Below are 8,861 nucleotides of genomic sequence, written 5' to 3' on the forward strand. Positions count from 1 at the left end.
CACGAGGCAATAGGGTATGTTTGGGGCTGTGTGTACATGTGAGTGCCTCACTCCCACCCTTGTGGGAGGAAAGGCTGGGTGGGGCACAACTTGTTGGTGGGCACTGTGGGCTGTATGAAAGAGCTTGGTGGGCCAGATCCGGTCTGTGGGCCGTATTTTGCCTGCCCCTGTCTTAGGGTGTTTTTGGTGACATTTATGCCATTTATCAAATACATTGTGTATTTTTATCAATCCTAAGCTTATATATAAATTCTAAATATGGCTCAGCTCACAATGGAATGCTTAATATCATACACATTTTACTAATATGGAGTGGCTGATGCAGAGAAAAAGGCAGAGATCTTCAATGAGTTCTTTGCTTCAGTATTCCTTAATACTGACCAAGACAATTCCCCCACCTTGAGCATAGAGAGATGTCCAAAAGGCAGCAGACCACCAAAGGTTAGTGCTGACTTAGTTAAAGAGCACTAGGTTGGAAGGTTCTGGATGGGTATCAGCTGGTCCAGATAACCTCCATCCATGGGTGCTGAAGGGATTGGCCAGTGTCACTGCTGAGCCACTGGCATGGCTGTTTGAGCTCTCATGGTGCTCTGGCCAGGTGCCTGAGGACTGGAAAAAGGCCAATGTGGTGCCCATTTTTAAGACGGGGAGAAGGGATGTGCTGGGTAACTTTAGGCCAGTTAGTCTTACCTCTATCCCTGGGAAAATACTGGAAAAAATCATCCAAGAGCGCATTTGTGAAGGCCCAGCAGGGGAAACGATGCTAAAAGGAAACCAGCATGGGTTCATCACAGGTAGATCCTGCCTGACAAACCTTATAGCCTTTTATGACCAGGTCACACAAGGCCTTGCCATAGGAGCTGAGGCCGATGTCATCTACCTGGATTTTAGGAAGGCCTTTGACACAGTTTCGCATCCTATTCTCATAGGGAAGCTAAGGGGCTGTGGAGTGGATGCCTACACAGTCAGGTGGGTGGCCAACTGGCTTAGGGACTGCACCAGAGAGTGGTGGTGGACGGGTTGTTCTTGTCCTGGAAGGAGGTGGGCAGTGGGGTCCCACAGGGTTTGGTCCTTGGACTGGTGTTATTTAATATCTTCATCAGCGATTTGGACAAGGGTGTGGAGTGCACCCTCTCCAAGTTCGTGGATGATACCAAGTTATGGGGCAAAGTTAATACACTGGAAGGCAGGGAGCAGATACAGGCTGACCTGGATAGGTTAGATCAATGGGCGGAATGAAACAGGATACAATGCAACAAAGACAAATGCAAGGTTCTCCACCTAGGAAGGAGGAATCCCCAGCACACCTACAGGTTGGGGGATGACCTCCTCAGCAGCTCAGAGGCTGAGAGAGATCTTGGAGTCATAGTTCACTCTAAGATGAACATGAGCCGGCAGTATAACGAGGCCATCAACAAAGCCAATCGCACCTTGTCATGTATTGGCAGATGCATGACCAACAGATCGACAGAGGTGATGCTCCCCCTCTATGCAGCATTAGGCTGCAGTTGGAGTACTGTGTCCAGTTTTGGGTGCTGCACTTCGAGAGGGACATGGAGGATCTGGAGAGGGTTCAGAGGAGGGCCACTTGTATGATTAGTGGTCTCCGCAAAAGGCCCTACAAGGAGAGGTTGAGAGATCTGGATCTCTTCAGCCTTTACAAAAGGTGGCTGAGGGGTGACCTTGTAGCCACCTATAAGTTTATCAGGGGAGGGAAGCAGGGAATTGGGGATGTGCTATTTACCAGGGCACCCCTAGGAGTAACTAGGAATAATGGGTGCAAACTAGTGGAGAATAGATATAGGTAAGACATTAGGAAGAAATTTTTTACCGTAAGGATAGCCAGAGTCTGGAATGGGCTTCCAAGAGAGGTGGTACTATCACCTAACTTGGAGGTCTTCAAGAGGAGGCTTGATGACCCCAATCACCTGGCTGGGGTCATCTGACTTCGGTCCTCTTTCTTGCCAGGGTCAGGGGGTCAGGCACGATGATCCATTGGGTCCCTTCTGACTCTATAATCTATGAATCTATGAATACTACAGAGCAAGACAGGACATGAAGGCCAAGTACACACTTTACACGTTTACTGAGGTAAGTGATCAGAAACCAGTCAAAACCCATAACAAAACAGAAGTTCAGCATATATAGACTGATTTAAAAATGGTGGAACCTGGTCTAAGATAGGTAACCTCTGTGCCCCTCACCCCACCAAAGGGCAAATGTGTTTTCAGTTTACCAATCTAAATGACACTGCTTACAGAAAACAGCATAACTTAGATTGATTCTGCCTTGGGCTTTTTGAATGTCTGTAACTAGCTATACCAACAAAGTTTCTAAATAATATACTTTTAAAGTGCTTTCTATGCTTAACCAGGTATACATTAGGTGCCTGTGCAAAAGGCGGTGGCCAGATCCTTAACTGATGTATAAGGGCATAACTCCATTGGTTTCAAATGGATTTTTCTAGTTGAAAATCTAGCCCTAGAATTTAACTTAAAAAAAGGCCTATGTTGTTCCATTTGCTAAGAAATGCTGAAAACATTTATATGTTTCTGGCTCAGGTTTTTTATTTCAATAAACTTCTAGTTAGCTGATCATTTCACTACCAAGGCTGCAGCTCATGCAATCTGTTAATGAGGGAAACATGTGGACTTGGAAACTTTACTTGTTTCTTACTTAGAGAAGTAAACTCTTCACATTGTCTCTTTTTTGTGCTTGTATAGTGCATTTATTTGTATTTTTTGTATTGTTGTAGTGCTGGTACGATAGATACTGAACAGATGTATAATAAACAGATGCCTATTCCAGAGACCTCACAATCCTGATCATGGCCATTGGGCACTAAAATAATATACTTAGGTACTATTGAAGTATTTTTGTTCTGTAGCGTTGCAAGGATTTTATTAATGTATTTCTAGACTTGGTTACCAGAGTAATACTAAACCACAATGTCTAGTCCAAAGTGCAGGTAGACAGTGGAATAAGGTAAAAGAAAACTTTCCCTCCCTGAATTGCATGCAAGGACCAGGCAAGTTAATAGTCTTTTTTCTCAGGCAAATGCAGGAGTAGCTTTCTTTTTGCACTCCCACAAATTCACATCATACACACGGGGGCAGGGAAACTGGCCCACAGCCCAATCCCTCTGTGTATGAAACCGGAGAGAATATACATGCCACCCACACACCAGGAAGCTGGGAGGGGAGATGTGGCTCTTGAGGCAGTGTCCATCCCAGAACTCTTGTGCTGTGTTGTGACCATCTCAAGGTTGTTAGAAACAATCTGGCCCTTTCTGATTATACCATGCCCTCATCCCCCAACCCACCCCTTCCCTTCCCTTCCCTTTAATCACATTCTAAGAAACAGTGCAGAGAGACAAGCATCTATGTAAAGCAAATTTGAAATGTTGAGTTACGTGATAGAGAAAAAAAGCACTGACTTAGGTTTGCATGTGAAATGAAGGGCAATAGGAAGTGCAGACATTGTATATGCTGTTCTATATACATCAGCTATACCTTGCTGTCCCAGTGATGGCCTTTACTTATTAGAGTGGGGAGGGAAAGTAAGTGATGTTTTCATGACAGAAACTCATGAAACAGTGTTTAAAAGAGAATTATTTTCCTTTTTTCATCCTAAATAAACATGAAACAGTCAGAATATAAATTGTGTTAACACTAGCAAACACTTCACCATCTTTAAAGTTTAATCTGACAATAAGATGCTCTGGTTAATTCCTAAATGGGTTTAATTGATTAGCTGCACTTTTTTTTTCCCCAGGAACTATGTATGTTTGCCTCATGACATCACTGAAGATTAGGTCAGTATCATATTATAAATACATTTTCAGGAGATACATTTTAACTTTGGCATGTTTCAGATTGTTTCACTAATACACCAAGAAGTCTTAGAAAAAAAAAAGGAGGAAAAGCTTGTAGTTCTGGTTATAGGATATACTTATTTCATACTTAGTTCTGAACACTTGATTATTTGTTCCCTTGGGTTGCCAGAGACAAATAAATTCCAATTTGTATTAGGATCAGGATGAGGATATAATACAAATACCAGGAAGAAAGAACTCTCTCTTTACAGAGCTACCACTCAACCTGGAGTTCCTGTGAAGCCTTGAATTCCCGTGGTAGGCAAGAAGGCCTACAGAAGCAAACTAAATAGGTGTTTAGGAACCAGATCCCACACCAGCTATCATTCTACAACTTCTTAAGTTCCCCCTGCTTGTAGAGATCACTTCCATAGTATCCTGCCTTATCACTGGCTGGGCCAGAAAATGTTGACTATACACAAATTTATATTACATACAAGTGTTTAACAGAGTGTGGATTCTGCTTTATGGGTGTTCTACACATGCAATTAATGTACAGGAATAAACTCTGGAGCTTATTACTCTGGAGTTTTTTGCTTCTGGGTATACCATTTGAATGTGCTCCCAGGAGCAACAAACTCCAGAGTATATTGCTCTGGAGTTTATTCATGCATAGCACATCGAGCCCGGTCAGAGCAGCCCTGGCTGGCAGCAGCCCAGATCTGCTATGACTGGCTTAATGTGCTGCAGAGGGGCTGGCTTAATGTGCTGCAGCCCTAGCTGGAAGGCAGCCCCCATACTGAAGCATCCTCATGCCCCAGCAAGCCAGGTAGTATCTACATGTGTGCTGCTGCACACAAAAATCCTCTGGGTTTTTTTTAAGTTTTGAGCTTTATTACTTTTGGAGTTTATTAGTTTTGTGCACCATAATAGGGGCACATATGTAGAAATGGAGATGTTTACTGTGGAGTTAATTAGGCAGCTCTGCAGTAGACGTCTCGTGTAGATGCGCCCTATGACAAGTAGCTTAGGTTCACCCAAAGCCTATTTTATTTAGAGAGAAAAAGACAGGAACTTAGAATGTTACAAAGTGATAGCTGTAGAAGAATGAACTCCAGGTTCTTCACAAAAGTTTTATTGACTTTGATTTTATATTTTCCTTTAGGCCCTTCAAAATTCTACTGAACCATCAGGAGCTCTAGTGGAAGAGACTTCAGATGATTCTCTATAGAAGGGTTTTCCCACTTATTTATTTAAAATGCTTTGTTCTAGGCCTACAGCTCCACAGGCTACCCCAAAAGACATGTACATGATCTAGACACCAACCTTATAGAGGTTGGAGACGCTCACTCATAGGGGATGGATTTAGTTCCTCCCACTCTCCCCCTAACTATATCCTCATTAGGGGAATATTTATTTTTAAAGACACAGAGATTTTGTATATAAATAAATTATCCTCATTATGTAGTTCCCTACTGACCTCATGAAAAGACAATGAGGTCAATGTCTTGATAGCTCAGTCCAACTTGTTATTTATGACCTGTTGTTATCAATGGTTGTTCTCATTGCTACTTTTTGACCAACTAATACCAGGAAGAACCCTAGGGGTAATGCTTAGGAATTACTTGGTTTCTGAGGTTATGAGCAGTGCCATAGAGATGGAAGATCCCAGTATACTGAGAACTAACATAATTTTGCATAATAGAGGAAATCTTAGTGAAAAAATAGAGTCCTCCCACCTCATCCTCATTTGTCTCTTTCTCTCATTCCATATGAAAAGATCTTTGGGTAAGAAATGTTGCTACAGTTCTATGGAGCACCAAGTATATTGGGGCTTGTAATATACATAATAATAATAATAATAGCTTGTTTTACAAAGGTTGCGAAGCACTTTGAGATTCTTTCATATGCCATGTAGTTAACAGCTTCCTCAACCTTCTTTTAAACATGGAGAGCTAGTCTTGTTTATAGCTACTAGAATTGCCCAGCTTTGCTACTGTTACATTTTGTACTTGTGTGGTCATGTTCAAGGGTAAATACTTGGCATTTATATTAGGTGGGGAGTGTATAACTGGGTGGACTATCAGGGAGCACAACTCCTTTATGAACTTATTTTGCTACAGTATATCATATCTTGACACAAAAGGTTGCTCATTAACTAGACTTGTGACTACATGTTACTTTAATTGTTTTTATTTGGCTCTCTGCATGGCCAGGGGCCTTTTCTATGTATTAATAAACATTACATTAATTTTCCATTGTTCCTGGTCTTAAGATAGTGTGGGTCAAACTGGAGTCTCATTGATCCCACTGGAAAACAAGACCAAACAATAATGCCATGTCGCATCAGGAAGTGATGTCAGTAGCTGGAGTTTTGCTTCCAAACTTCTGTGTTTAACTTGACTTGTAAAGCTGTTTTTCTATGTGAAACCATAGGCATAATACTTGTGGGAATGACTGAGGACAAACATCTTGCAGTTTTACTGACTGTCAATGCATCATTCTTTGACAGACTATTAACAATCTGTTGACCTACGTAAAAATTGGAGTTTCAGGGAAAAAGAAAGCATCCTGTGTCTGCTTATCGATAAAATGCTCACGCTGCATAGATACATGAGTATATTGAATTGAGCTGCTCATGGTTAACACATTCAAGAGCCTACTTATTGTCAATATCTGACCCAAAACTAATGATTCATGATCCAAAGAAAATGCTGCTTTTATATTTTTCCACCAATCCAGTCTCTCACCACAGACCTGAGTTTATTCCCCCAACTACTGCTCTACATCTGGGTGACATGAGAGATAATTGCAGGACGCTTACAGTCCTGATAAACTATGGTTTCCCCTGCTCTGCAGCCCTTTGAAGTTGCAGACAGTTTCATGATAATTGATAATCTAATCTCTTCCCAGCCTGTGTTTGTGTGGTGGGTTTTTTTTTTAAAAGGCTGCTCTGAAACAGCAAGAAGGGGAAATATTACAGCATAAGTATTGATTGCTGCATGCAGAGGTCACTGTGTGGGGATTACACTTTTATCACAAGGTTCTTGTGAAAGGTGAAGTGCTGGCAAGATCCTAATAATAACTGCAGAGTGCTAGTTAAATATGGGGGGTGGGGGGAGGAAAACGATTTTTTATTCTTAGTACCTCAAGGCTATACATGGCAATTACTATTGCGGAGGCAATAAAGAAGTTGTTAATTACAGGTTTTATACCCTTGTAGCCCAAAGTAGGAATGAAAGGACTAAAGGTTACGAAGTGGTACTGAAGAAGGAAGGAAGGAAAGAGAGTTGCTTGGGATGGTTTTTTTGTGTAGTGAAATAAGTTACTTACTGTATAGTTACTGCAACCCAGATTGCTAAAGGAAAAAAATACTTGAAAACTTAGAAAAATTAAACAAGCCATGAAATCTGCCTTATTTTCAGTGCCACCATATTTTTCCTTTAATGAAATGATTAGCTGACATCCTCCAGATGTACTAATATTGTTCTCTGGGGCAGAGCTGTTGTGTTATGACATCATGTGAGATTTATGTTGGAATGCTGCCATGCCATGGTGTGTCTTGGTCCTAAATATGTTTGAGGGTTGTTTTAAGCCCTACATGGTATGAAATGGTAGATCTAATGTCATTAGTTCCTCTTTGATATAAAGGAAAGGTGGTTCCTTTTTGTCAAATGTGCTTTATAAGCATGTTCTATGATAACGAAATATATATCTATATTTATAATGTATTTATACACATATATGCACAAGGGTATTTCAGAAGGTAACAGCAGTTTCAAAATAAAATTACTATGTGCAATGAGTGAGAAACTACACAGCAATGGGGAAACTGATGGCAGGCAGTATTGTCAAACACAGCCATCACCTATCACTATGCAGAGAAGTGATATGATCCAGTAAATGATTACTTAACACAAAATAGTTTTATTTTGAAATTGCTATTACTTTCTGAAACACCCTTGTATTTAGCAGAGGTCATTTTTTGGAAAAGGGGAAAACATCCATTATATTATAGGGGATTACAGGCTCCTTCCTCTGTGGTAGGTGATATTCATGAGAATTTATAGTACTGTACAACATGTTAACTAGGGGCATGTAATTTTCTGAATGCTGACAGGGATAAAGATATGCGCCTGCACACACACAAAACTCACACATACTTAATGAGAGCAAAATTAAAGTCTTCTGAAATGAGCCTGATTGATTAAAACTCAACAGACCCATACAAATATGACCACTAATACACCTGGCTCATAAAACACTTTCAACCTGTGTCTTTTAAAGGGCAATAGAAAGCAGTACATGGACCGCCTCATGACTGCTATTTTTAGACACTGGGCTAAATCCTGAGCTTGGTTAGGGAGAGGCGCAGTTGGCTCTAAGACATCTTTCTTTTCTACCTTGGAGGCTAGAGCTTATTAGAGCAATGTAAAGACTTCTCTGACTTGAGCCAGGTTACAGTGCTCTAGTAGGGTTTGCTGGCCTATAATAGATTGGAGGCAGACCCCACACTTTCACACCCCAGTAGGTGCATCTACACGTGCAAGTAATATGCAGCCAGCCAGGCAGTGCCTACGTGTGCTGCTGCACATGAAACAACTCTGGAGCAGGTTAGTACTTTTATGTACATGTACATGTACTAGCCTGCTCCAGAATTCATTAGCTTTGTGATCCCTAATAGGGATCCGTGTATAGATGTGTACTAGGGCTGTGTGAAGGAGACCCTTTAATCTCTCCGAATCGAATCGGAACCCTCTGAATCAATTCGGAGAGATTCAATGATTCAGACATGGACCCAGCTTTAAATGTTTTTTCTACATACCTCAAGGTACCAGGCGGCTCATGAACACTGAGATGGTGGGGCGGATGGAGCATCCCACAGGACCGTGGGGGGGTCCCCAGTGCTCTGCGTGGCAGACCTGGAAGTGGACCAGAAGTGTTTGCAGCAGAGCATGTGGGGGACCCCACCCCCCAGCTCAGCAACGGGTGCCTCCTGGATCTGGGGGGGCACCCAGGGTCCCCCCATGGCTGATTGCCAAGCTGG

The 8,861-nt window shown here is 41.8% G+C and overlaps 1 long non-coding RNA gene across 1 annotated transcript; it reads left to right on the forward strand.

Moving 5' to 3' along the window:
* The first annotated feature begins 3,770 nt into the window (after nt 1–3,770).
* LOC109299499 lies at nt 3,771–6,070 on the forward strand. Its single transcript, XR_002097898.1, has 2 exons — nt 3,771–3,814; nt 4,980–6,070. It is a non-coding gene; the product is annotated as an uncharacterized LOC109299499 (long non-coding RNA).
* Nucleotides 6,071–8,861: the final 2,791 nt, after the last annotated feature.

This window comes from Gavialis gangeticus, unplaced genomic scaffold, assembly GCF_001723915.1.
Source record: "Gavialis gangeticus isolate Ggan-Ray unplaced genomic scaffold, GavGan_comp1, whole genome shotgun sequence".
In the NCBI taxonomy this organism is placed as follows: Eukaryota; Metazoa; Chordata; order Crocodylia; family Gavialidae; genus Gavialis; species Gavialis gangeticus.